At 35.4% G+C, this 25,843-nt stretch overlaps 1 non-coding gene across 1 annotated transcript; it reads right to left on the reverse strand.

Annotated features, from left to right (window-relative positions):
- Positions 1 to 22,157: 22,157 nt before the first annotated feature.
- On the reverse strand, positions 22,158 to 22,264 carry LOC127124593 (small nucleolar RNA R71). Its single transcript, XR_007804066.1, has one exon. It is a non-coding gene; the product is annotated as a small nucleolar RNA R71 (small nucleolar RNA).
- Positions 22,265 to 25,843: the final 3,579 nt, after the last annotated feature.

Consider the following 25,843-nt stretch of genomic DNA (forward strand, 5'->3'; position numbering starts at 1 on the left):
TCTAATAAAGCACTAACAAAGATCAGTAATTATTTTTTATGTAATGCTACCTATGATAGTGTTTTAGTAGAGCGCTATCATATGTTCAAACAGTTTTTTTAATTTAATTTTTTTTCTAGCTTATAATAGTGTTTTTAATAAAGTGTTATTATATGTTTAAGCAATTTTAAAGTTATAATAGCGCTCGAGATAAATGTGTTATTACAGATCTGTGTAATATATTTAATAACACTATATAAACCAACATTATCAAATATGGGATATTATAAATCAAATTTGTATTAGTGTGTGGGGCGAAGAAAATAAAATGTAGTTTAAAGCATTCCCACATACGATATCAATGATCTGGTGTGGATCTGAGATGGTTGTTGGCAAACTTGCTTGTCTTGATAAAGTGGCAAATTATGATAGCTAGTGGATATTTGGTGCTTGGTCGGAATCGGAAAGTGGTACCTACATATACTCTGACTTCTAAGTTAATGGCTATATTAGACAGCAAATAATATGTTACGGTTGTCTAATTTATAGGTAGATTCTAGGGTTTTATGGGTCTAGAATCTTCTATAGTAGAATAGTTTTTTGATGGGACATGTATCACTATTTTATTTGTTCCATAATCTAACGATATTGTTTCAATCACTCACATTGATTATGTATTTCTTTAGGGTATAACTTAGCATGTTTTTGAGGTCCAATGACCCTTTTTATGGGGTGTTTTATTCTTCATGTATGATGATATATTGGTCTTGGTTTAACAATTGGTTTAACAATCATTGATGCTATGGATCAAATCAAACATTTTCCTTTATCATGAGCGTTCAAATTCTTATTGGATTGTTGCAAATATGTTTGCCACTCCATACGAGAACAATGACTCTATAATCAAATTAAAAGATTATATTTCTTTGACACATTTTCTTTATTTGCAAAACTGACAAATGTGAAAATCTTACTATCCATTGCATCTATCCATTGCATCTATCCATTGCTAACACCTCCATCGAGATGTTAACACCTTTTAGTATGGTGATTTATAGGAAGATGTGTACATGCAAGTTCCTGAGATAGTTAAATGTAAACCTAACCAAGTTTTTAAACTTCAAAAGAATTTGTGGGTCCGTTTGTTTTGACTTTTTTTAAATGAGTTTTATAGTGTAACATAATTTTGTATAAAAAAAATTATAAAGAATTTTTTTTATAATTTGTTGGAGTGAAAAACTCCTCCAACAAATGGTATCATGAGCCTTTGGTTCGAGAAAAGGGACTTTGGCTTACTTGTACCGAAAGTCAACGGTGTCAGTTGGTGAATAAGAAATGTTCTGTGCGGTATAAGAGTTTGTGGAAGTAAGAAGAGCTTTCACTTGAGGGGTAGCATTGTAGACTCACACTTGAGGGGGACCCACCTATCACCTTAAGATTTTAAGTGAATATGTGTATTGAAAGTCAATGGCGCCAGTGTGATGAATACAAAATGTTTCGTTGAAGAGTGTCAACAGCGTCAGTGTGGTGAATAAGAAATGTTTCGTGCGGTACAAGAATTTGTGGAAGTAAGAAGAGCTTTCACTTGAGGGGGAGTATTATGGACTCACACTTGAGAGGGACCCACCTATCACCTTAAGATTTTAGGTGAATATGTGGTGTGGCTCTCACAAAGGTGTTGCTCTAAAAAAAGGAAGTCTCACAAAGTTCAATGCTCCCTAGTGAAAAACTCCCCCAACATATTATTGTTTTATCTCTCATTATCTATGGTAGCGCTTCTAATAAAGCGCTAACAAAGATCAATAATTATTTTTTATGTAGTGCTACCTATGATACTGTTTTAGTAGAGCGTTATCATATGTTCAAACAATTTTTTTTATTTAATTTTTTTCTAGATTATAATAGTGTTTTTAATAAAGTGTTATTATATGTTTAAGCAATTTTAAAGTTATAATAGCGCTTGAGATAAATGCGTTATTACAGGTCTGTGTAATATATTTAATAACACTATATAAACCAACATTATCAAATATGTGATAATATAAAACAAATTTGTATTAGTGTGTGGGGCGAAGACAATAGAATATAGTTTAAAACATTCCCACATACGATACCAATGATCTGGTGTGGATCTGAGATGGTTGTTGGCAAACTTGCTTGTCTTGATAAAGTGGCAAGTTCTGGTAGCTAGTGGATATTTGGTGCTTGGTCTGAATCGGAGAGTGGTACCTACATACACTCTGACTTCTAAGTTAATGACTATATTAGGCAGAAAATAATATGTTACATTTGTCTAATTTATAGGTAGATTCTAGGGTTTTATGGGTCTAGAATCTTCTATAGTAGAATAGTTTTTTGATGGGACATGTATCACTATTTTATTTGTTCCATAATCTAACGATATTGTTTCAATCACTCACATTGATTATGTATTTCTTTAGAGTATAACTTAACATGTTTTTGAGGTCCAATGACCCTTTTCTGGGGTGTTTTATTCTTCGTGTATGATGATATCTTGGTCTTGGTTTAACAATCATTGATGGTATGGGTCAAATCAAACATTTTCCTTTATCATGAGCATTCAAATTCTTATTGGATTGTTGCAAATATGTTTGCCAGTCCATAAGAGAACAATGACTCTACAATCAAATTAAAAGATTGTATTTCTTTGACACATTTTCTTTATTTGCAAAAGTGACAAATGTGAAAATCTTACTATCCATTGCATCTATCCATTGCTAACACCTCCATCGAGATGTTAACACCTTTTAGTATGGTGATTTATAGGAAGATGTGTACATGCAAATTCCTGAGATAGTTAAATGTAAACCTAACTAAGTTTTTAAACTTCAAAAGAATTTGTGGGTCCGTTTGTTTTGACTTTTTTTTAAATGAGTTTTTATAATGTAACATAATTTTGTATTAAAAAAATTATAAATTTTTTTTTCATAAAAGATTCAAATGGTTTGAATAATTATTCTTAAAATATTATTTTAGATATTTTAAAAATTCAAAAAATTAATTAATTTTGCATATCAAAAATTCAAAAAATTAATTAATTTTAAAGTTATTTGAAATAGTTTTTCGAAAAAATCATTTTTCAGATATAATTTTTGAAAATATTAAATTCGAGTATGTTTTAATCCTTAATAATATATGTTTATGTTACAGGATCTCAAAATTAATTTTTCAAAAAAAATAAATATAAAAAATTTATAATATTTTAAAAAACAATTTTATAAAATTAATTTTTAAAAAAAAAAAATTTAAAACTAAAACAAACAGGTTTTTCCTCTAAAAAGGATTATTGTAAAAGAAAAAAAGGTATGTATGATTATTTTAAACTAGTTTTACCTCGTTTTTATTAGATATTGGTGGAAAAGTATTTTGGTGAAAGAGATAGCAAGGTCAAACTCAAACATAGTCCATTATTAGTGAAATTGGTTAATATTCAAATTATTATTTTAACAAATGCATGCACTCGAGAATGTGGTGACCACATGCAAAGGAAAAAAAGAATGGAGACAATTTAAAAACAGAAAAAAAGAAGTTGAACTTTGGCGGCAGAGAGTGGCGATGACGCGCAACTAGATCTTGTGGTTAGATTTCGTTGATGAAATTCAACAAAGTTTGAAAAGGACGGTTACGATTCAATGTTGGTAGTGCAGTCTAATTCCGCCTAAGTTCTTTTGACTAAACAACCACTGAAATAAGAATAGGTTTCACACTCTGTGAAATGAGTATAGGAGAAACGTGTCATTTCATAGTTTGTGGCTGGGGTCCACAGATTGTGAAGCTAGTGATCAGAGGCGTTGAAATTAAATTTGTGAAAGAGATTGACGGCAGTGATTGATCCGTTGAAATTGGATGATAGTGATGGGAGGATGGTGAGGTAACTTGCTGATTGCTCGGAACTGTTTGGCTTGGCTATTTTTTATTTGAGTGATGATTAATAAAAAAAGAAAAATATTATTTTTACCATATATTCTACATCTACATCTATTTTACTATTTATTAATACAGTAAACAGTAAAATATTATAATAATATATTATTTTAAAAAAATATATATAAAATTATTTTTTTTTGTTTTTTTATTTGTTTATCTAAACGTTTATTAATCAATTTCATAATTTTTTAATCAACTTCATAACTTATATTAATCAATTTTATGGTTTATTCAAATTTATTTTTAACATTTTGACGTTTATTAATCAATTTCATAGTTTTATTAGTCAATTTTTTATTTTTCATTAATCAACTTTGATTTATCACTAGAAATTATTTTTGATATCTGAACGTTTATTAATCAACTTCGTTACTTCATTAACCAATCTTTTACATGTAATTAATTAACATTTTTCACTATTTTAAGTTATTGTTCATGTTCATTGTTCATAGACATTGTTCACGTACTGTTAATATATTATTTTATTTTAAAAACACAATATTTATCGTATAAATACAGTGAACACTGTATACGGTGTAAGTATTTGGTGTAGAAAATGGTGTAGGAATAACAATGTTGAAGAAGAAAAATATTATTCTTACACTACATTCAACATCTACACCGTATTTTATTGTTAACCATTACGGTGAATAGTAAAATATTATAATAATATATTATTTTAAAAAAATATAAATAAATAAAAATTATTTTTTTTATTTTTTTATCTTAACGTTTATTAACCAATTTCATAACTTTTTAACCAACTTCATAACTTATATTAACCAACTTTAGTGACTATTCAAAATTATTTTTAATATCTAGACGTTTATTAACCAATTTCATAGTTTCATTAGCCAACTTTTTATTTTTCATTAACCAACTTTGATTTATCACTAGAAATTATTTTTAATATCTGGACGTTTATTAACCAACTTCGTCACTTCATTAATCAATCTTTTATATGTAATTAACCAACTTTTTTCACTACTTTAAGTCAATGTTCATGTTCATTGTTCATAGACACTGTTCACGTGTACTATTCATGTATTGTTCACGTACTGTTCATAAATATATTATTTTATTTTAAAAGTACATTGTCCACCGTATAAATACGGTAAACAGTGTATACACTATAAGTATTTGGTGTAGAAAATGGTGTAGGAATAACAATGTTGTTAATAAAAAAGAAGGGGAATGTTTTTTCCATCCTCGGTGGTGTATCACATATCTTTGAAAAATTGAAAATATTTTCAAGCATCGAAGATGAATCTTTAGGTGCATTCAAAATCACGTCTCCATATCATATTTGTGTTTATTCGTAGATGCATCTCCGAAATACCTCACGAACTCATTTATGGGTTTGTTATTCACGCAAATGATTTAAATAACAACTCATTGATATTTTCGGAGATGCGTCACCGAAAATGCCCAGCGGGAAAGTTGATAAAAATTCACCTTGCATGAGCTTCTTCTTCATGCTAAAACAAGAAACCATTGCAAAACCCTTAAAATAAATTATCTCATTCCTAATCAACTTTTCAACACCAAAACATCATTCTTGTATTTCATCACTTCAAAGTGAGCAAAACAAGTTGGAATTGCAGGTAAATATAATTCATTTCATCCCCCATTCCTTGAATTAATCTTAGTTTTTTGTTGAAAAATGAATGTTGAGTCCGGAGATGCATTTTCAAGCGAAGTTAAGTGTGGTCTGGATGTGCATATCAGAATTGTCATGATAGTTTGAAATATAACACTGTTTTTCTGTTATTGGTGGTAATAGATATGATGCACCCGGATATGTTTCCAAAGCTATTGTGAGTGTGGATGTTAAATCAATCAAAGTGAAACATGATATTAAACCGAATGGAATGAATGATGATGTCCATCCGGATGAAGCGAGTGATGATGTTAAACCAGATGCTCGACGGGTGAGGACGAAAAAATGGTCAAACCTGATGTCGTGGTGGAAAAGATAATGGATGTATGGAATGGTATAATAAATTCTTCCACTTAAGAATTATATGTTGAATCCATAATACATTTTAGGAGGTTGTTTTCTATATATCCATATTTCCTAAAATATGTTGAGGGAACTATTTTGGACCAGGTGAAAGAGAAGATTGTTCGTGCATGGACCGATCAGGTCAGACACTTTGGAAATACAACAACTAATAGAGTTGAATTTGAACATGCTAGACTGCAGAATTTGTTGGGAAATAGTAAAGGTGATTTTGTCTAGATTTAGACGTCGTGAACCAAATGCTTTAAAAGCAACATAATGAGATACATACATCTTTTGATCGGAGCATTATTGTGTTTGAACACCGCTTCAAAGACGACATCCTTTATCCAAACATTGTTGGCAACGTATCTCGGGAGGCTTTGAATTTTATTTTTCACAAAGCCAAGCGAGCAGATAAAACGGTTTCAAATAGCTATAAGTATGGAAGTACACTTAGGAAGACTTACGGTCTTCCATATGCTTATTTAATTTCAAATAAGTTGAAGCTTGAAAAACCAATACGTATGGACGAAGTTTGCACTCACTGGACAAGGCTTTGTTTGGACGGTGATGGTATGACGAAGGATGATAAATCAAATATATTTATCATGACCGAGTGGAAAGTGACCCAAGAGATATTCATGAAAGATGATGACATCATAAAATTGCACATCATATAGCAACTTAGGAAGATTGTATATCTAGAAACAACAGATTTGAATCCACTATCGGAACTGGTTAAAACAAAAGGATCCCCTATAAAGGTAAAATCTACTCAAAGTGACAACTTCACGAGACGGTCTCATTCATATTTTGAACATGTTGACTCACATTCTCCGAATTCTCTGATTCCAAAATCCCAAAAAAAAATTATTTTCAAGGGTGCTCACATTAGGAAACCATCTCATCCACCTTCGTTACCAAACATCAAAATCATTAAAAATAAGCCTTTTTTTATGCACAACTACATCGAGAGGATTATAAATGTTGAAAGTGATGGCAATTATGATTTTCGAGCTATTTCGGGTTTACTCGATAAAGGAGATGAGGACCACCAATTTGTCCGCCGTCATTTTATATAAGAGATGATGACGCATAGGAAATCATACGCAAAGCTATACGGGAACAAAGAAAATTATTATACAATTCTCAATGCTCTTGTTTCTTGCTTAGTGGTCTGACTCCATTTGACAAATGGATCCGCTCTCCGGAAATGAGACATCTTATAGCATTTTTTTATGATAGGGTGTGCATTAATTTAACATGATATGGTTTCTCGAAAACATTATTTCCACTTCAAAGTAAGCCACCTCATAATCCATCTGAACACATCATGTATATTGGTTGCTATAAAAAAACATTTTGTTCAAGTTTGTTTGAAATCGGACGTCCTATACTAAAGACATCACCGGAGTGGATGACACATTTCACACAAGATGCTGAAACATGGCTGGTCACTTTCTTGAAAGGATGGAAGAGTTCATCAAGTTGAGTGATATTGAACAAGAAGCAAATAAGGAAAGGTCTAAGAATGAGCCACCAATAGATTTAGGTAGTGACATATATTTTTATGCATTTTAGTTGTACTTAACAATGTAACACATGTTTTTATAAGTAACACACAACATAAATTATGAAATTGGGTGATATTTTTTGGACATTTTTTATTTTTCAAATTATGCTATGCATAATTAGCATGGTTATGTTTTACATAATATTTTGGGGGATCCAGAGATGCATCTCCGGACACACCTTCTAATTATTTAAAAATAAATAAAACAGGGGATAATACAGAGATGTATCTATGGAGAGACCCTTAGTTTTAGAAAGAAAAAAGAAGTCGGATTCAGATATGTATCTCTAAAGTATTTCATGCATATATGATCATTTTTGTAAGGTCCTTATTGCTTTACAACTTTTATAAATATGGTCTCTCATTCCATTTTCCTTACACAAACCAGAATGAGTACATATCCCTATCTTGCATTTGTGTGTTTCAATGACGTAAAATGCCCCACTTCAATTTCGGATCTGCCAGGACGTACATCTCATCGATCTAAAAACCAAATTGAATACTCTCCTATGATATCCAGAAAATCTCAGAGTTGTCAAGCTCGAGTACCATTCACCCTTTATAGACAATGAAGGGAACATATTGTTCACCATGCTTGAACTGAAGATGAATGATGATTTGAAGGTGATGTGAGTACCTTTTACTGTTACTCAACATAGGGTTCAATTGAAGTGGATGCAGAGATTCAAAGATCAACCGAAGATATTATAAGAATGTTCCAACATTCCGAACCACCCGTTTTTAATAACGTATAACGTTTACCTATGTAATATTTATTTTGGAGTTAATTTATGTTGGTTTTTAATTCTGTCATTATTTTTGTCTGTTTCTGATTTGATCTAACAGAGCATCTTCTAGCGATGCATCTCCGAAAATTTCACTGACTAATGCATTAAGGGGGTTATGAAGATGCATCTCCGAATCAACCTTTCATACATACGGAGATGCATCTCCGAGTCAAATTTTAACAGAATACGAGTTTCTCACCATTTTTGCCTCAGATGTGTGTGAAAAAAGGTGCGCCCGAAGATGGATCTCTGGACGTTTAGGGCGTTTTAGTCTTTTCACGATGGTGTGGGAGAATCCCTAATAATGGAAAGATCAATATCCAAAAAGAATATCAATACAAGGGTCATAACATGCTCGACCCATTTTATCCAGTTTAACAAAAGTTTGGAAAAAATGAGACACAACGAAGTAGATATAGTTTAACATGTGAGTCTAAAATATTAATTCAGCTTGTAAAAAATGTGAGTGAAGTGTTTGATTCAGTTCCGCGGTGGAGTGTTTGATCCTCAGTGGAATTTCTTTCCTTGTCCCCAGCTGATTTGGTTCAGATACCCTGCGGCGTGTTGTTTTCTCCGACAGAGTTTCTGCCTTCCCCAGCAAAGTTTGTATTTCCTCAGCAGGGTTGATCTTCAGAGATGGTTGATCTTCCCCAGTGGATCGCTTTGGTGTCCCTACCAATTGCTATTCAACTTACTCCCAGTCAGAGTTTCCTCCTGGTTTTTGAGCAGCTTTTGTTATGATTATTCTTTGTAGGGTTGTCTCCCATTTTTGTGGTGTTGACCTAAAATTCCCCATAAATTGGATGTTCTATCCTCAGCAGATATCCTCCTTCCCCAGTTAGGTTTGAACCTTTGGGATGTTGATCCCTCTGTTCTCCAGCAGTTGTCTCCATATTTTGTGGATTGACCGAGGATTGTACCGGTGGTTCAATTTCTTTGCGACACCTCTGTATCCTTTGTGATCGTTTTGTCAGCATAATCATCATATATACATATACATATACATATACATATACATTCATATAATTTCATAATTTGCATATCTCGCATCTTCATATTTGATTTGTTTGAGATTCTTATGGCGGTATTTTATCCCCATACCAAATCTGGTGTTTGTCCTCCTTCAATTGTAGAGTGTCAGCCCCTTAAGCAGAAAGACTTTAACCTTTCTCTGTTTCCCCACTGAGTTTATTTCCTCGTGGATGGTTGTTATTTCAGTTTCCTCTCCAGTAGATTTTCTGAATGGAATTACTCCCCTTGAGTTATGTCCTCATTGGGTTGAGTCTTGATTGATTGTTTCTTTCTAGCTCTTACCTAGATAGGCGCTTTGGTCCCCTAAGAGTCTATTACCCAGTAACTGGTAATATTCTTCTTAGTTTGCAGTTTATCACTTCTTGTCCAATACCTGGCAAAAGTATCCTTTTTTCTCCTCAGTAGAGTCCCTAGGAAGTATATCCTTGATATGTTCATCCTAACCGATGACGGATATCTTTCTTGCCCTTGCCTGAGTCTATCCTTGATATGTTCACTTTAACCAGTGACTGATATTCTCATTTTTGGTATTCTACCCAGTAAAAGGTAGTTGTAATCCCTATTTTGTTCCTCAGAGAGTTAATCCTTGATATGTTCATCTTAACTGATGACGGGTTTTCTTCTCTTTGTGGTTTTCTATCCAATAACCGGTAGTTGTAAATCCCACTTTATCCCCTTTTCAGAGTCTATCCTTGATATGTTCATCCTAACCGGTGACGGATTTTCTCTTTGATTGGTTTTCTACCCAGTAACTGGTAGTTGTAAATCCTACTTTGTCCCCTCGCAGAGTTTATCCTTGATATGTTCATCCTAATCGGTGACGGATTTTCTATCCAGCTTTCGATAGATGTAATTCCTACCATTTTTGTTCAGTTAGTATATCCTTGATATGTTCATCCTAACCGATGAAGGATATCCTCCTTGGCATTTCCAGGCAAGTCTATCCTTGATATGTTCATCTTAACCGGTGACGGATTTTCTTCCCTGTCGAGTTTATCCTTGATATGTTCATCCTAACCGATGATGGATACTCTCACCCTTGGTCTTCTGCCTAGTAACTGGTAGTTGTAAATCCTATCTTTTCTGCAGTTTTTTCCCCAGCAAGGCTATTCTTACCCAGTAACCGGTAGTGAATTTCCTCTCCTGGCGGTTCCCAGCGAGTCATCCTTGATATGTTCATCCTAACCGATGACGGGTGCTCTCTCTGTCAGATTTTTATTATCTCCTTACCCAGTAACAGGTAGTAGATAATAAATTTCTACTCCTCCTATGTTGAAGTTTATCTTCCCTAGTTAATTTTAGTGTGCATTTCCTTAGTGCAATCATTTTTCCCCTGCATAAGTTGAGTACTTCAATTTTATCCTAACTTACTCGTATCTCCTGCAGATGTTGTTTTTCCCCGACTGAGTCTTTTCCATGTTTGTGTGGAATCCCTTGAGTCCCCCAGTAGTTTTAAGTCGTAGCCTGGCCTACGCAAAACTCCTTTACCCCCCAGAGTCTTTGTCTCCCCAGTGAGTTTTCCTTACGGAATGCATTGTGCTCCTGCGTATTTTCGGTCTCTCTGATTTCTTTTTCCTTTGTGGCAATATTTCCCCACATAACATTAACTTTTACATTCATATCATATGCATAATGAGGTCTCTTAGGGACCAAAATTTGTTTCTCTATGTTGTTATTTAAGCCCATTCTACTGAGTCGAGCCAAAGATTTTAACCTTCACCTCCTCAGTTAGAATGTCCTTAAATAGGGGCAGCTGTAAGACCCTAATTTTGACCCTAAGATCCCTCATGTAATTTCATCATAAGCATTAACATTGGGATCATACCTTGGCATCCTCCTTACCCCTTTTTCATTGGGTTTGTTTTGGGAGAGATCACCAAGCACTTTGTGATTATATCATACTTGTATTTTATCATTTCAGTAACCAAAATACCAAAAATATGTCTTTGCATTTGTCTAACTCTTTTGTAGGAAGGGCATGATTCCATTGATTCATCAAGTTCACATCTAGGGTTTGGGACTCTCATGAACAAAGAGCACAACCAAGAATTGATCCAATAATGGTTATGGGCATCATATATGAGTCCCAATGTTCTCTACATGTTATGTTGATCAAGTTTTCTTCAAGAGCTTGAGGGTGATTTGCCTTGGAAACCCTAGTTTGACTGGGTATCTTGAGTAACTTCTCCAACAAGCTATCTCACCAATTGATCAAATTTCTCAAGGGACACTTCAAAATTCATCATCTTATGCATATATTATCTACCATGATCCAATAAAGTCAAGATAATTGGAAGTTAGCAAGTTGGTTGATGGTGGTTGGCCAAATGAATTCATCTGATCAAAACTGGGTCTCCCTAGACCCTATCTCCTACAATTTTCACCATATGAAAATTATTCCAAGAGAAAACTTACTCTAAATGACATTCCAAACAACTTTCATGTTGAGACCTAGAGCTAGTTTTTCTTGGAAAATCATTTTCTATGTTGAAACATTATAGGTCATTTTGTCTAAACCCTAATTTGAAAGTCAACTTCCCAAGGCCATAACTTGCTCAACTTTTATGAGATGAAATATTTCCAAGTTTCACAATCAAATTAAGTGTGTATAATTCAACTTTTATGTTTGGAGTGAGAGTTGATTCAAATTTTTTGAGCATGTGATATGAGGTTACATTATAGGTCACTTTTGACCTATACCATTGACCAAGTGATTTTTCCAAACTTAAGAAATGCATAACTCTATCATTTCAAATCCAAATGACATGAAATTGGTGACTATTTTTAAGGTCTTTGAAAGATATACAACTTTGATGAAGACACTTTTCTCATTTGAAGCTCATATAAAAAGTTAAGCAAGGTGGAATATTGAAACCTATGGCTTGACACTTAGAAAAAATTTGATATGTCAAAAATTTCCAAACTTCCACCTCAAATTTCTCCAAGTTCCAAGCTCCAAATGAAAACATTTTGAACATAAAAGTTGTTCCTCTTGATCTCACATTTCCAAAGAGCTCAAATTCATTCATTTTGGACAAGGAATGCATAAATTGCGCATGGCATGAACATGGTGACATCACTTTGCAAGGATCAAACTTCAAATCCAAATGCACACTTGCCTTGCAATCCAAGCTGAATTCAGATTATCTAACATTCATTTGTGGACTTATGGCAATGATTTTGTGGGCCTATGCGCGCCCATGCACCCATGCATCATCAATGACCAAATTTGGAAAGTGATTTCAAGTGTGCAAATATCAATGGAGTCAGCTATAAATAGAGCCTCATATGCTCAACAATGGACACGTATTTGTGCCAGCTTTGATCCCCCATCTCTAACCCTCACTTTGCAAAGGATAAATCTGAGAAATTCATTTGAATTTGAGGTTGAATTTCCATTGTTTTGAAATTCAAATCTCTAGGAACCCACAACCTTTTAAGCATCCAATCCTTCTTCTACAAGCAAGTGGAGTGAGATCAAGCACAAGCAAGATCAAGATCAGTTGAATCCAGACCTCCATTGAAGGTATTTTCCAGAAATTTTGATCTCTTCGATTCTCTCAAATTCTTACTCAATTATATTGATTCTTTGGTTGTATGAAGTTCTACCAATGTAGGCAAGAAGATTGAGTTGCTTTGAGGCCAAATTGAAGCAACTCAGTTCATGTACCTCAAATTTCAACTCCATGTATCTCTCAATATACTTGGAGTTAGAGTGAATTAAGGCCAGATTCGAGCTCAGTGCCATTTTTACTTTGAAATCATGTCCTTGTTTTTAATTTTGGTGATGGTTGATGGTGGACCAGTCTGGTGAGGTCCACCGGAGAAGAAGACCGGAGCTACAACTCTGGTGGTGTGTTGGCGTCTCTCACAGCCATAGGATCCATCTTATTTGTTTTAATCACGATCGTCCCTTTTAAATACCAATGTTATGGCTCGTTTCTGACTCATGTCCATCGTGGATAGCGCGTTTCGGGCCACTTGATTTGCCACCTCAATTAATGAGGGAGATCAGGTGGTCCACGTTTTTTCTGATATTTTCATTTTCATTTTAATTGCATTATTTTCAATAATTCATATTAAATTCAATATTGATCCAAAAAATATGGGACGTTCACCAAAAAAATCAAATATTTTTCTCTTTCATATTCTGAATTAAAATTATTTTTTGGATCATTATTAATATTTTTCATGAATTAATTAATTTTGCATTTGTTTTTAATTGTTTAAAAATATTTTTAAATATCCAAAAATTATGAAATTTTTTCTCCAAGGTCTTTTGACCTATGATAAATCCCATGGCCATTTCTTTGGTGTTTTGATGAGATTTTAGGAATTGGAAAAACCATATTAAATTTAAATGCAATATTTTAGTATTTTTAATTTGAATAAATGCCAAATAAATTTGTTGACCAATTGTGATGACTTGTTTATGTTTGACTCTTGTTGTTGGGCCTTGGTCAAGGTTGATTTGACTTTGTCAAATTAATATCATTGGATTTAGGGGATTGATGGAATGTACATTTCATCTCCCAAAATGAATGGATGATATTAATTTGGTAAAAGTCCTCCTTTGACCAATTTGTGTTTTGATCCACTCCCCTCCCACTTCATCTTATTCCCTTCTTCATTCATTTATTCCATTTGGCCTATGACATCTCAAAGTCCTAATGCTAGTTGATTGAAAAATTGACATGAGTATGGATGAGATTAGGCCACACCTTTTACATATTCTTTTTGTGTGTGGTATGTCTCTAATATGCATTAACACCAAAATTTTATTGCCCGACCTCAAATAGTTGTGACTTCTACATAAGTTCAATTACGATTGCTTAACATAGCGCTAAATTTGTGACATAAAAGGCATAAGCATTCTAGTTAGTGATATTGTAAGTCTTCTCTCTTTCATGGTATTGTGTGGAAACTTGGCCTTCTTTCCTTCCTTTGGAAGATGTTTTGGTTCAAGGATTCATGCTTGTGATAAATGGGTTGAGTGTTCTCCAAAGAATGTCTTGAAATGAAAAGCAAAAGGAAAACAATACTAACTTCTAACCAATTAACTACTAACTTTTAATTTCAAGCTTTTACTTTAATGCAATTTACTTTTAGCACTCTATTTCATTTGTCATTGTTCATATCATTCTAATTGTTTATGTTAATGCAATTTTCACTTTATCCATTTGGACCATATTGTGTGATATATTTTGCTTGTGTATACTTTGCTTGTTTGTGTGGTCTTTGACCATTAATGTACATAATAATAACAAAAAAACCTAAAAAACTTTTGAGTAAACGGTGGGCTTGATCTTGGACTAATGGACTTAGAATCTAGGCAACCTTCCTATGCTAAAGGACTTGGCCAATGCCAACTTGTTGAAGAACCAAGTGCTTGTAATTTGAAATTCATCTGATACACCTTTGAAGACCTCTCTAAGTTCATCTGCAATATGATCATTGTGTAGCTGTCATTTTGAACCTGTGACTTGTGGAATTCATCTATTACATGGGCTATTTTGGAGAAGATCATGGAAGGGACAAGCTTGGATGTGGCCATCTTTATTTTATGCCTTGCTCTTCAAGATAATATAATTGTGCATTTGTGTGTTGCTTGATTCTAAAAGTCCAAGGGAATTCTGGGTTTCTATTGACATTCTTGTCTATTGGATTGCTACCCACTTGGTCAGATCTTTTCAACTCTAAACTTCTAATTTTGTACATAGGATAGTCTCTTCATCTTCTCCCTATTTCTTTTATTTCAAAATCTCTCCCTCCATTTTTCAAAATATTCTTTGTGTGAACTACTTTTGTTCTAAACTTTGACCACTTTTGCAAAAAAGATAGAAACTTTGGCCTTATGCCATTGCATTTTCAAACTTATTTTCTTAAATCAAACTTGTAAATATACTTAACTATACTTGACTTAAACTTTTCAAAAAGCCAAAAAAGAACTAACTCATTCAAACCTTTTTTAGGCCTTTGTACCTTTCAAACTTAATTTTTGTTAAAAAACAATGCATCTATTTTGAAATTTATATCACGAACTACGAGGTTTTGATCCCTCATTTTTATGTTGGTACGTAGGCACAAGATCGAAAGTCTTGTCAAACACAAAAGTATAATTAATGAATTCTTTTCTCATCCCCCCATTCTATTTTTTTGTAAACATCACTTTATACCAAGTACATATGCATACAAAAAGGGCTCCATAGGAGTACCTAGGACACTTTGGGTGCTAACACCTTCCCTCTGTGTAACCAACCCCCTTACCTGTGATCTCTGACTTTTTATTAGTTTTGATTTGAAAACTTCTTACTTTTGGGTTTTGTTCGTACATTTTCCCTTTTCCCTTGGAAACAATAAAAGTGCGGTGGCGACTCTTGTTATTTGATCTCTAGCTTTTCAATAGCTTGATGATCATGAATTTCCCGCTACACAGGTTACGACTGAAGTTGAAAAGAGACTTAAGGCATTACATGTAGGTACTCAACAGGTAGCTCAAGTTCAACAGGCTATTGTAGTTAGTTGTGAATTTTGCAGAGGTCCTCATTTTTTCATGTATTGTGTTGCACACCTTTAACATGTAAAGCAAGTTAATTATCTCCAACAGAATAATCCTTATTTTAATACTTACAACCCAAATTGGAAGAATCATCCAAACTTCTCATGGAAAGATCAGCAGGGCAATGTTCAAAAGTAGGGTCCAGTGCAATATCAAAATCAACAACAATTTCAACCTCAACAGAACTTTCAGAATCAATTCCTACAACAACATCAGCAACAAGCACCATAAAAAATCATATTGGGAAATAGCTATTGAAAATATGGTTGCTCAAAATGCCCAATTTTAGGAAGAGACAAGGAATAGCCAAAGGAGCACTACATTTGCATTTAAGAATCTAGAAGTTCAAGTGGGACACATAGCACAATAACTCTCAAATCAAGCTCAAGGCACCCTTCTGAGTGCAATAATACAAAATCTGAGAAATCATGAGAATGTTAATCTTGTCACAATAAGAAGTCAGAAACTTGATAAAGATGAAGAAAATAAGGCAACAAATGATGACCATTTCATAGAGGTATATCTAGAAGTGAGGGAAAACAAGAAAGAACCAGAAGAAGTTATACCACCCGTAAAGCCAACTGAAGAGAAAAATAAAAAGGAGGCTAAACTAGTGATTAAGTTACCTTACCCTCAGAGAGTGACAAAGAAGGATCCAAAAGAGAAAGAATTTGAGAAATTCATCACAATGTTCAAAAAGTTAGAGATCAATATGCCTTTCTTTGAAGCACTCAAGCAAATGCCCGTGTACGAAAAATTCATGAAAGAGGTAATCTCTAAAAAGAGACCAATAGGAGATGGGTCGGTAACCTTTAATGAAAAGTGTAATGCAATATCACCAGATAGGAGAATCCCAATCAAGTAGAAGGATCCTGGATTTGTCATAGTCTCATGCACTATAAAAGACAAAACTTTCAAGAAGGTACTTATTGATTCGGGAGCTAGTGTGAGTCTGATACCATTGTCAATCTGTCAAAGGCTTGGTATTACAAAGGTTAGAGATATAGGGACATATCTAAAATTTATAGATCACTCCATAAAGAATGCATATGGGATAGAGGAAGATGTACTGGTGAAAATAGAGGAATTTAGTTTTCCTGTTGATTTTGTGATCATGGACATACCTGAGGATGAAGAGACACCTATCATTATGGGTTGACCATTCTTGCGGACAAGTCGATGCAATTTTGACATAGAACACAGTACATTGACTTTAAAAGTTTATGATGATGAAATAACCTTAAATGTGCTTGAAAATAGGAAGCAGGAGGTAGAAAAAGAAAATCACTATCAAGTATGAATGATCAAGAGAGATGTGAAAGGCCAAAGTAATATGCCAACATCAGAAAAAGTCTCAAGAAGTCCATCTTAACTGGTATCACCTCCATTAATAACCCCGAGTGGAAAAACTCATATTTCCATTCCAAAAGCCAAGAGAAATAAGAGAAAGTGGCAGGCTATGGAATTTGGAAGTGACTTGTGGCACAAAGTAATCCCTATATCTGAAAAAGACGGTTTCTTTGTTTCGGAAAAGACAAGCAACAAAGTGTGGAAGCCGAAGTACCCCTTATAACAGGGGGAATAAGGCGTCAAGCTAATGACGATAAACGAGTGTTGCTTGGGAAGCAACCCAAGGATGGTACTAGTAATTTTAATTTTATAATTTCAATTTTATATTAATTTTTGAGATTTGTTTGCTTTCAATTGGTTTATTTTCTGGTTGTTTACTTTCATCTAATAATATGATGATTATAGCTTCAGTGGTTATGAGAAAAGTACCTGAACTGAAGGCATGGGTGTCCTATGTGCATGCTAACTTGCCAAAATATTTTTTTATATACTTATAAATGATCTGATTGGTTTAATTGAGTTGGAATGAAGGTTGATCAGGTTTACTGCAACTGATTGAGAAGCCACATCGAGCAAGAGGTGCTATGGAGGTTGTGAGCTCTACCCAACATGGTGAGAGTAGAAAAAGCCAAACACAATGTACATCATAAGAGAGCATTCAGGTATGTCTTTATCATTCAGAACTTGCGTACGTTCTTTTCTGATTTCGGTTGCATGATTACACACAATGAGACAAGTTTTTTGTTATTACCCCTGAGCCTTTTTGGCCATCCTTTTTATTATTATCCATTGTTAACCCCATTTGATCCTTTATCCATTTGTTTGTTTTAAAAACCACATCATATTAACCCATGACACAAACACTTCCCCACCATGTTCAGAATATTAATGTGAGTTATCAGATCTATGTTCATTCTAAGCTTGGGGTTCCTGTTGGGATAACAACCTTTAAGTTTGGGGTAGTTGCGGCGTTAGTACAAATGAGGGCACCTGGTGATTGAGAAAAAAAAGAAGAGAAGAAAAATAAAAGATGAAATTTTGAAAAATCAAATTGAAAAAAAATAAGAAAAATAATCACCAGGGCACTCGAAAGAAGGAAAAGTCAGCGGATACCGAAAATAAAGACAAATCCAAAAAGTTGAATCCTCGATAACAGTTGATCCTAAAGGATGAGTGCAAGAAATAATTCCAAAACTAATCCATAAGAATAAGCATAGTGAATATAACGATCATATTGACTTTGAACTTTAGCCTACTTTTCCAAAATTATCCCACCTTAGCCCTAGCCCTTTTACAACCATAAAGACCTCAAAGAGTGTGTGTATCGTGCACCTTTACATCGAAAGAGAATTTATTCAAGCCTATGGTATGATATTATGTATTGTAAATTTTGAGTGTAAAACACATTAACACCCGAGAGATTTGGTGAGAGTGTAATTTGAGATGACATGTGAAGTAGTGCTTTCAAGTGAAGATGTGGTCAATCAATCGACCTCAGTACATCAGATGATATGGTCAATGAAGAAGGTGAGTTGGTACACTATGCTTTCTACGCAGATGTCGAACCTGTCAATGCAACTGAGGAATTGAAATATTCGAAGTGGCTGAAAGCAATTGACGAAGAGCTGAAGTCAATCGAAGTCAACAACACTTGGTCACTTGTCGAATTGCCCTAAAACAAGAAGGCAATCAATGTGAAGTGGGTATATAAAGTGAAGTTAAATCCTAGAGGAGAAGTTACTCGACACAAGGCGAGACTTGTGGCGAAAGGATTTCTTCCGAAAAAAGGAATCGACTTCGATGAAGTTTTTGCACATGTTGCTAGGATCAAAACAATCAGGTTGGTTGTTGGTCTAGCAAACATGAACAACTGGAAGATGTGTCAGATGGACGTGAAATGTGCATTCCTTAATGGCCCCTTATAAGAAGAAGTTTATGTTGCACAACCAGCTGGGTTTATGAAACATGACGAAGAAAGAAAAGTGTACATGCTGCATAAAGCCCTGTGCGGACTTAAACAAGCTCCAAGAGCTTGGAAGGAGAAGATAGATGGCTTTCTAAGGGAGAAGGAATTTGTGAAGTGCAAATTTGAACATGGAGTATATGTAAGAAGAAGCAAGAGTGAATTCCTTATACTATGTCTCTATGTCGATGACCTGTTGATAACAGGTAGCTGCAAGAAGAAGATCGAATACTTCAAAGGTGATCTCAACAAGGAATTTGAAATGTTAGATATGGGTGACATTTCATATTTCCTTGGCATCAAATTCTACAAGAGTGGTAGAGGTTTGATGATGCATCAAAGAAAGTATGCAGGCAAAATTCTCAAGAGATTTGAGATGCACGATTTCAACCCAACTTCGACTCCAGCTGAGCCCAGATTACAACTGTCGAAAGATTCAGATGAAGATGATGTCGACCCAATCCAATATAGAAGACTTATTGGGTCACTTCGATACCTATGTCATACAAGGCCTGACATAGCATACAGTGTAGGTATGGTGAGTAGGTTCATGCAGAAGCCAAAGGTATCACATCTAGCAGCGGCGGAGAGGATGCTAAGGTATCTGAAATTAACTCTCGACTATGGCATTTTGTTTCCTGCAGTTGATGAAAGAAAAGAATGCAAATTAGTGGGATACACCAACCAAAGTTGGTGTAGTGATGCTGAGGATCGAAAATCCACAGTTGTCTATGTGTTTGTGCTAGGTGGTGCACCAGTTGCTTGAAGTTCGAGAAAAGAGCCAGTAGTGGAATTATCATCGTGCGAAGCAGATTACATAGTTGCTTCTTGATCACACTGAATTACACCGTGTTTTTTACTCGGATTTCACATGTTTATTAGGACTTTATTATCATTTTGTTTGTATTATGCTCTCTTTTCTCTTGTTTTCAGATATTTAGCACTTTCGAACTCTTTTGGAAGAAACGAAGCAAAAAGACCTAAAATTAGGGTTTTTCGGAGAAATTACACACGTAGTGTTGCACATGGCGGCCGCTATAGGGGAAGCCATGAGTCATCAGCCCTCAACTAGGAGGTAACCGCCGTGTTCCCATTATCCACCCCATTTACACACATGGCGGGTGCCATTAAGGGATGGCGGGCGCCACCTTTGGAAGTCACGTTCCCACTAAGGGGAAGTTGGAGGGCACCATGGTCTTTGCAAGCTGCTGAAATCCTCTATAAATAGTTCGTTCCATTTCGTTTTCTAATCATCCAACTTAGTTTTACAACACTAAGCATATATTTATCATTTGTAATAGCGATAATCCGTCACATCGGGGGGTTATCGCACCTTTGTGAGATTGAGTTGGGTCACTTCGAGTTGCTGTCGTCTTTAGCTTCAGGAGTCGGAGGTTTATTTTTGTACCAGAATCGAAGCCTTCGTTTGGAGCAGGTTCTTATTTATCGCTTTATTTATTTATTTCCCGCATCGCTTTTATTTTATTTATTTCCCGCATCGCTTTTATTTTATTTATTTCCCGCATCGCTTTTACTTTATTTATTTTCCGCACTCGCTTTACTTTATTTATTTTCCGCACTCGCTTTACTTTATTTACTTTACGCACTTTAATCGCTCTCTACCCCTCACATTCTAAAACAAACTTTTCATCATGATTAACACCGTTGTGTTCGTATGTGTCACCATGTCTGGCTAAATCTTTTAAAGGTTAGAATGTAAGGATCGCGGTTAAAGTAATGTTTCACATATTGAAATCTGTAGAAATACTTAAAAGGTTGTTTTGATTTTTAACTTGAGTTTTCTAAAACAGACTTGGTTAGTTTTAACTATTCGAGGAGTGCGAAAGCACCCTGACTTAGCAACTAGGAATCTTTATCACTTTAAGGAAAAACTATTTTTGAAATTGTTTTCGGACGTGTTGATAGATTTAAATTCAGGAAACTCCTTGGGTAAACTTTCCAAATCAAAATCACTTTTCAACTAAGTTTACGAGTCTCATTTCTTAAAAATAGGTTTACTACTTTAGCGTTCTGCGCACCTTTTATAAGTGACAATAAAAGGCCCTAATTTAAGGGTAAACTCGGTTCTGAATACACGAAAGCGACAGTTCCTGTTAAATGGATTCTTTTCAAGAGTAGAAAATATTGCCTCATAAGTAGTTCTATTTAGACAATCGAAACATCACTTAACTGACGTGAATTACATTCAACCTGTCTTTACCTGCATTTATTATTTATCATTGTTTTGCAAACCCAATATCTCTTTTATACCTCCTTAGATAAACACTGTAACGATAGTAATCGATAGATTGACAATTGGTCTATGTGGGATCGATATTCTTTTATATTACTTTGACGTTATTCGTGCACTTGCGAATCGATACGATCAAGTTTTTGGCGCCGTTGCTGGGGACCAACTTCGTCAAATTTCGTACCATGTTGTTACACCGTCTAGACTAAGGCATTATTAGCCGGTAAATGCGAAGAACCCGTAGTACCGGAAATTTAGTAGATCCTTTAGCGGAACCCGAATGTTATACTCGTACACGCCTCTTACTCATTCGAATTAAGAAATCTATGGCCAAGAATCACGATAGGAGACCTCTTAAGGAATTCGCCCAATCCCCTGATGAGGAACCTAGTTCGAGTATAGTAAACCCTCTTATTCCTGCTAACAATTTCAAACTAAAACCGTATTTGTTGCTATTAGTGCAACAGAAGCAATACGCGGGTCTCGCTACTTAGAACCCGACTCAACATTTAAAAGTTTTTATCCAACTAGCCGACACCTTTAAATCTAACGGTGCTTCACCCGACGCGATCCGTTTAAGATTATTTCCTTTCTCCCTCAGGGATAGAGCATGTTCATGGCTAGATTCACTTCCAGCCAATTCAATAACTACCTGGGAAGACCTTAGGAGAGTATTCCTTGCTAGATATTTCCCCCTAGTAAGACTGTTGTTCTTCGAAACCAAAAAACTAGATTTTCTCAAAACCAAGGAGAATCGCTTTTCGAAGCTTGGGAGAGATATAAAGAGCTATTAAGAGTCTGCCCACACAATGGCCTAGAACAATGGTTGATCGTTCATACCTTCTACAATGGACTCCATTATAACACCAAGATGAGCATCGACGCTGCCGCAGGTGGCGCGCTGATGAACAAACCTTATCCGGAAGCTTGTGACCTAATTGAGGATATGGCCCAAAACCATTATCAATGGGGAACCGAACGAGCATCAACAGAGAAAAAGGAGACCCAAGGTGGAATACATGAGGTAAGCTCTCTAGACATAATGCAGGCGAAAATGGACGTTTTAGCCCTTAGGATCGAACATATGTCTACAAACACTAACACCGTAGCAGTAGTCCACACAGAGTGCGAACTCTGTGGATCTAAAGGACACAAATCGGCGGAGTGTAACCTTTTGAACGAACTAAATACCGACCAAGTGAATTACGCCCAAGGTAACCCATTTTCAAACACTTACAACCCTGGATGGAAGAATCATCCAAAATTCTCTTATAAAAACCAGAATCCTATCCAGAATCATGCACCTCAGAGACCGAAAGGTTATCAAGCTCAAAAAACAAACCAACCTATGCAAGTTGTGCCCCAGAAGTCTAACCTTGAGAAGATCATGGAAAGCTTTATATCGGGCCAGACTCAGCAAAATAAAGAATTCCTAAACCAAAACATTCACGTAAACGAACTTATAACGCAATTAGGAACCAAGGTTGATCAGATAATCACTCACAACAAGATGCTTGAAACCCAGATCTCACAGGTAGCACAAAACCAAGCCCCACAAACTACACCTGGAGGCCAATTTCCTAGACAACCTCAACCAAACCCTCGAGGCCAAGCTAATGCTATCTCATTAAGAAGTGGGACCGCTTACGAAGGGCCTCAGAACCCAGCAATGAGCGAGTCCAAAACTTCTAAAGAAAATATGCCTACCAACCAAGAAGAGGAACCGGAGGAATCCGAGAAACAAACCAACCAAGAAGGTAAAGCCAAGGATAAAACTTACAAACCACCACCGCCGTACAAACCACTAATCCCATATCCGCAAAGACTTAAACAAACCAAAGTCAATAACCAATACCAAAAATTTATAAAAGTGATAGAAAAGCTTCATGTAGAGATTCCTTTCACCAAAGCTATCATCCAACTTTCGTCTTACACCAAATTTCTCAAATACATCTTAACTAACAAGCGTAGGCTCGACGATCCAAAACCCTTGGAATGCAACTTTATTTCTGAGGATAAACTTGCTAAGAAGGAGAAAGACCCTGGTAGTTTTTCTATACCTTGCATTTTAGGAAGTCATGTGATCGACAAAGCTTTCCTAGACTTAGGTGCTAGTGTAAGTTTAATGCCTTTAGCTGTATGTAAAAGGTTAAACCTAGGAGAGTTACACCCAACTAAGATGTCCCTTCAATTAGCCGATAGGTCTGTTAAGTATCCTGTAGGCATTTTAGAAGACATCCCAGTTAGGATCGGTCAACTTTATATCCCAACAGACTTTATGGTCATGGATATCAAAGAAGACAAAGATATCCCTATCCTTTTAGGTAGACCATTCTTATCAACAGCCGGAGCTATAATAGATGTCAAAAGAGGGAAATTAACCTTCGAACTAGGGGACGAAAAGATCGAGTTCATTCTTTCAAAATTCCTGATGGCACCAATTCTAGGAGACGCATGTTATGCGATCGATATCATAAATGAATGCATAAGATAATTTGATCAAGGAGAACCTAAGATCGAACACTTTTTAAACCCGAATGAAAAGGACGACGAGTTAGAGGAAACGGAACCTCACACTAACGAATGTTTGGACCTTACTCCAGACCCTTCACCTAATTCTCAAAAACCAGCCCAAAAACTTAAGGAACTACCCAAGAACCTAAGATATGAGTTCTTGGATGAAGAGATGAATTGTCCAGTAATAATTAATGCCACCTTAAACAAAGAAGAGACGAATCGACTCTTGAACGTTTTAAGAAGATACCCCTCTGCCCTAGGGTACAACATCTCTGACCTAAAAGGTATAAGCCCATCCGTGTGTATGCATAGTATCTCACTAGAGGAGGATTCAAAACCTTCCAGAGAATATCAGAGACGAATCAACCCTGTAATGAGCGAGGTAGTAAAGAAGGAAGTCCTTAAACTACTAGAAGCTGGTATAATCTATCAGATTTCTGGTAGTAAGTGGGTAAGTCTTGTACATGTGGTACCCAAGAAGGGAGGCGTCACAATCGTGCAGAACGAAAAGGGAGAGCATGTCGCTAAACGCATAGAAGGCAGATGGCGTATGTGCATAGATTATAGGAAGCTCAATAAGGCAACTAGGAAAGACCATTTCCCCCTTCTATTCATAGATCAAATGCTTGAGCGTCTTGCCAGACACTCTTACTTTTGTTATTTGGATGGATATTCTGGATTTTTCCAAATACCCATACACCCCGAGGATCAAGAAAAAATAACCTTTACCTGTCCTTACGGAACGTTTGCTTACATACAAATGTCGTTTGGACTCTGTAATGCGCCAGCTACTTTCCAACGTTGTATGATGTCAATCTTCATAGATTATCTCAACAGAATCATGGAAGTATTTATGGACGACTTCTCGGTGTGTGGATTAGCCTTTGAAGACTACCTTATTAACCTTGAGAAAATCCTAGAGAGATACGTAGAAGTTAACCTTGTGTTAAACTGGGAGAAGTGCCACTTTATGGTCAAAGAAGGCACGGTGTTAGGACATATAATATCTGAAAGAGGCATTGAGGTCGATAAAGCAAAAATAGAAGTTATAGAAAACCTTAACCCTCCTAAGACAGTTAGAGAAGTCCGTAGTTTCCTTGGACACACCGGTTTCTACCGACACTTCATAAAAGACTTCTCTAAAATAACGAAACCCCTGACCGTCCTTCTGATGAAAGACATCGAATTCATTTTCGATGAAAAATGCATCGAAGCCTTTAACCGTTTAAAACAAGCATTAATTTCAGCACCTATTCTACAAACCCCGGATTAGACTAAACCCTTCGAAATAATGTGTGATGCTAGCGATTTCGCTATAGGAGCTGTTTTAGGGCAAAGAAAAGATAAGAAACTACATGTAATATATTACGCTAGTAGAACCCTAGATGCCGCTCAATTAAGTTATACAACAACAGAGAAGGAACTCCTAGCTGTAGTTTTCGTAATCGAGAAATTTAGGTCTTATCTTGTAGGATCTAAGATTATAGTCTATACAGACCATGCAGCTATTCCTTACCTTCTAAGCAAAAAGGATGTAAAACCTAGATTACTCAGGTGGATCCTTTTACTACAAGAATTCGACTTAGACATTAGAGACAAAAAAGGAATAGAAAATGTAGTTGTTGACAATCTTTCCAGATTAGAGCATTTAAAGCCAGATCATTTACCTATAAATGATGACTTCACCTATGACAGATTGATAACTAAGATAGATACCGCTCCCCTTGAACCTGATAGAGACAAGCTTGGGACGATTTCAGAAATTAGCAGAGTACCATGGTACGCTGATTTTGTGAACTATCTAGCCGCTGATATCATACCACCTGACCTCAACTATCAACAGAAGAAGAAGTTCTTTAAAGATATAAGATACTTCTA

The sequence above is a fragment of the Lathyrus oleraceus genome, chromosome 2, assembly GCF_024323335.1.
Source record: "Lathyrus oleraceus cultivar Zhongwan6 chromosome 2, CAAS_Psat_ZW6_1.0, whole genome shotgun sequence".
NCBI lineage: Eukaryota > Viridiplantae > Streptophyta > Magnoliopsida > Fabales > Fabaceae > Lathyrus > Lathyrus oleraceus.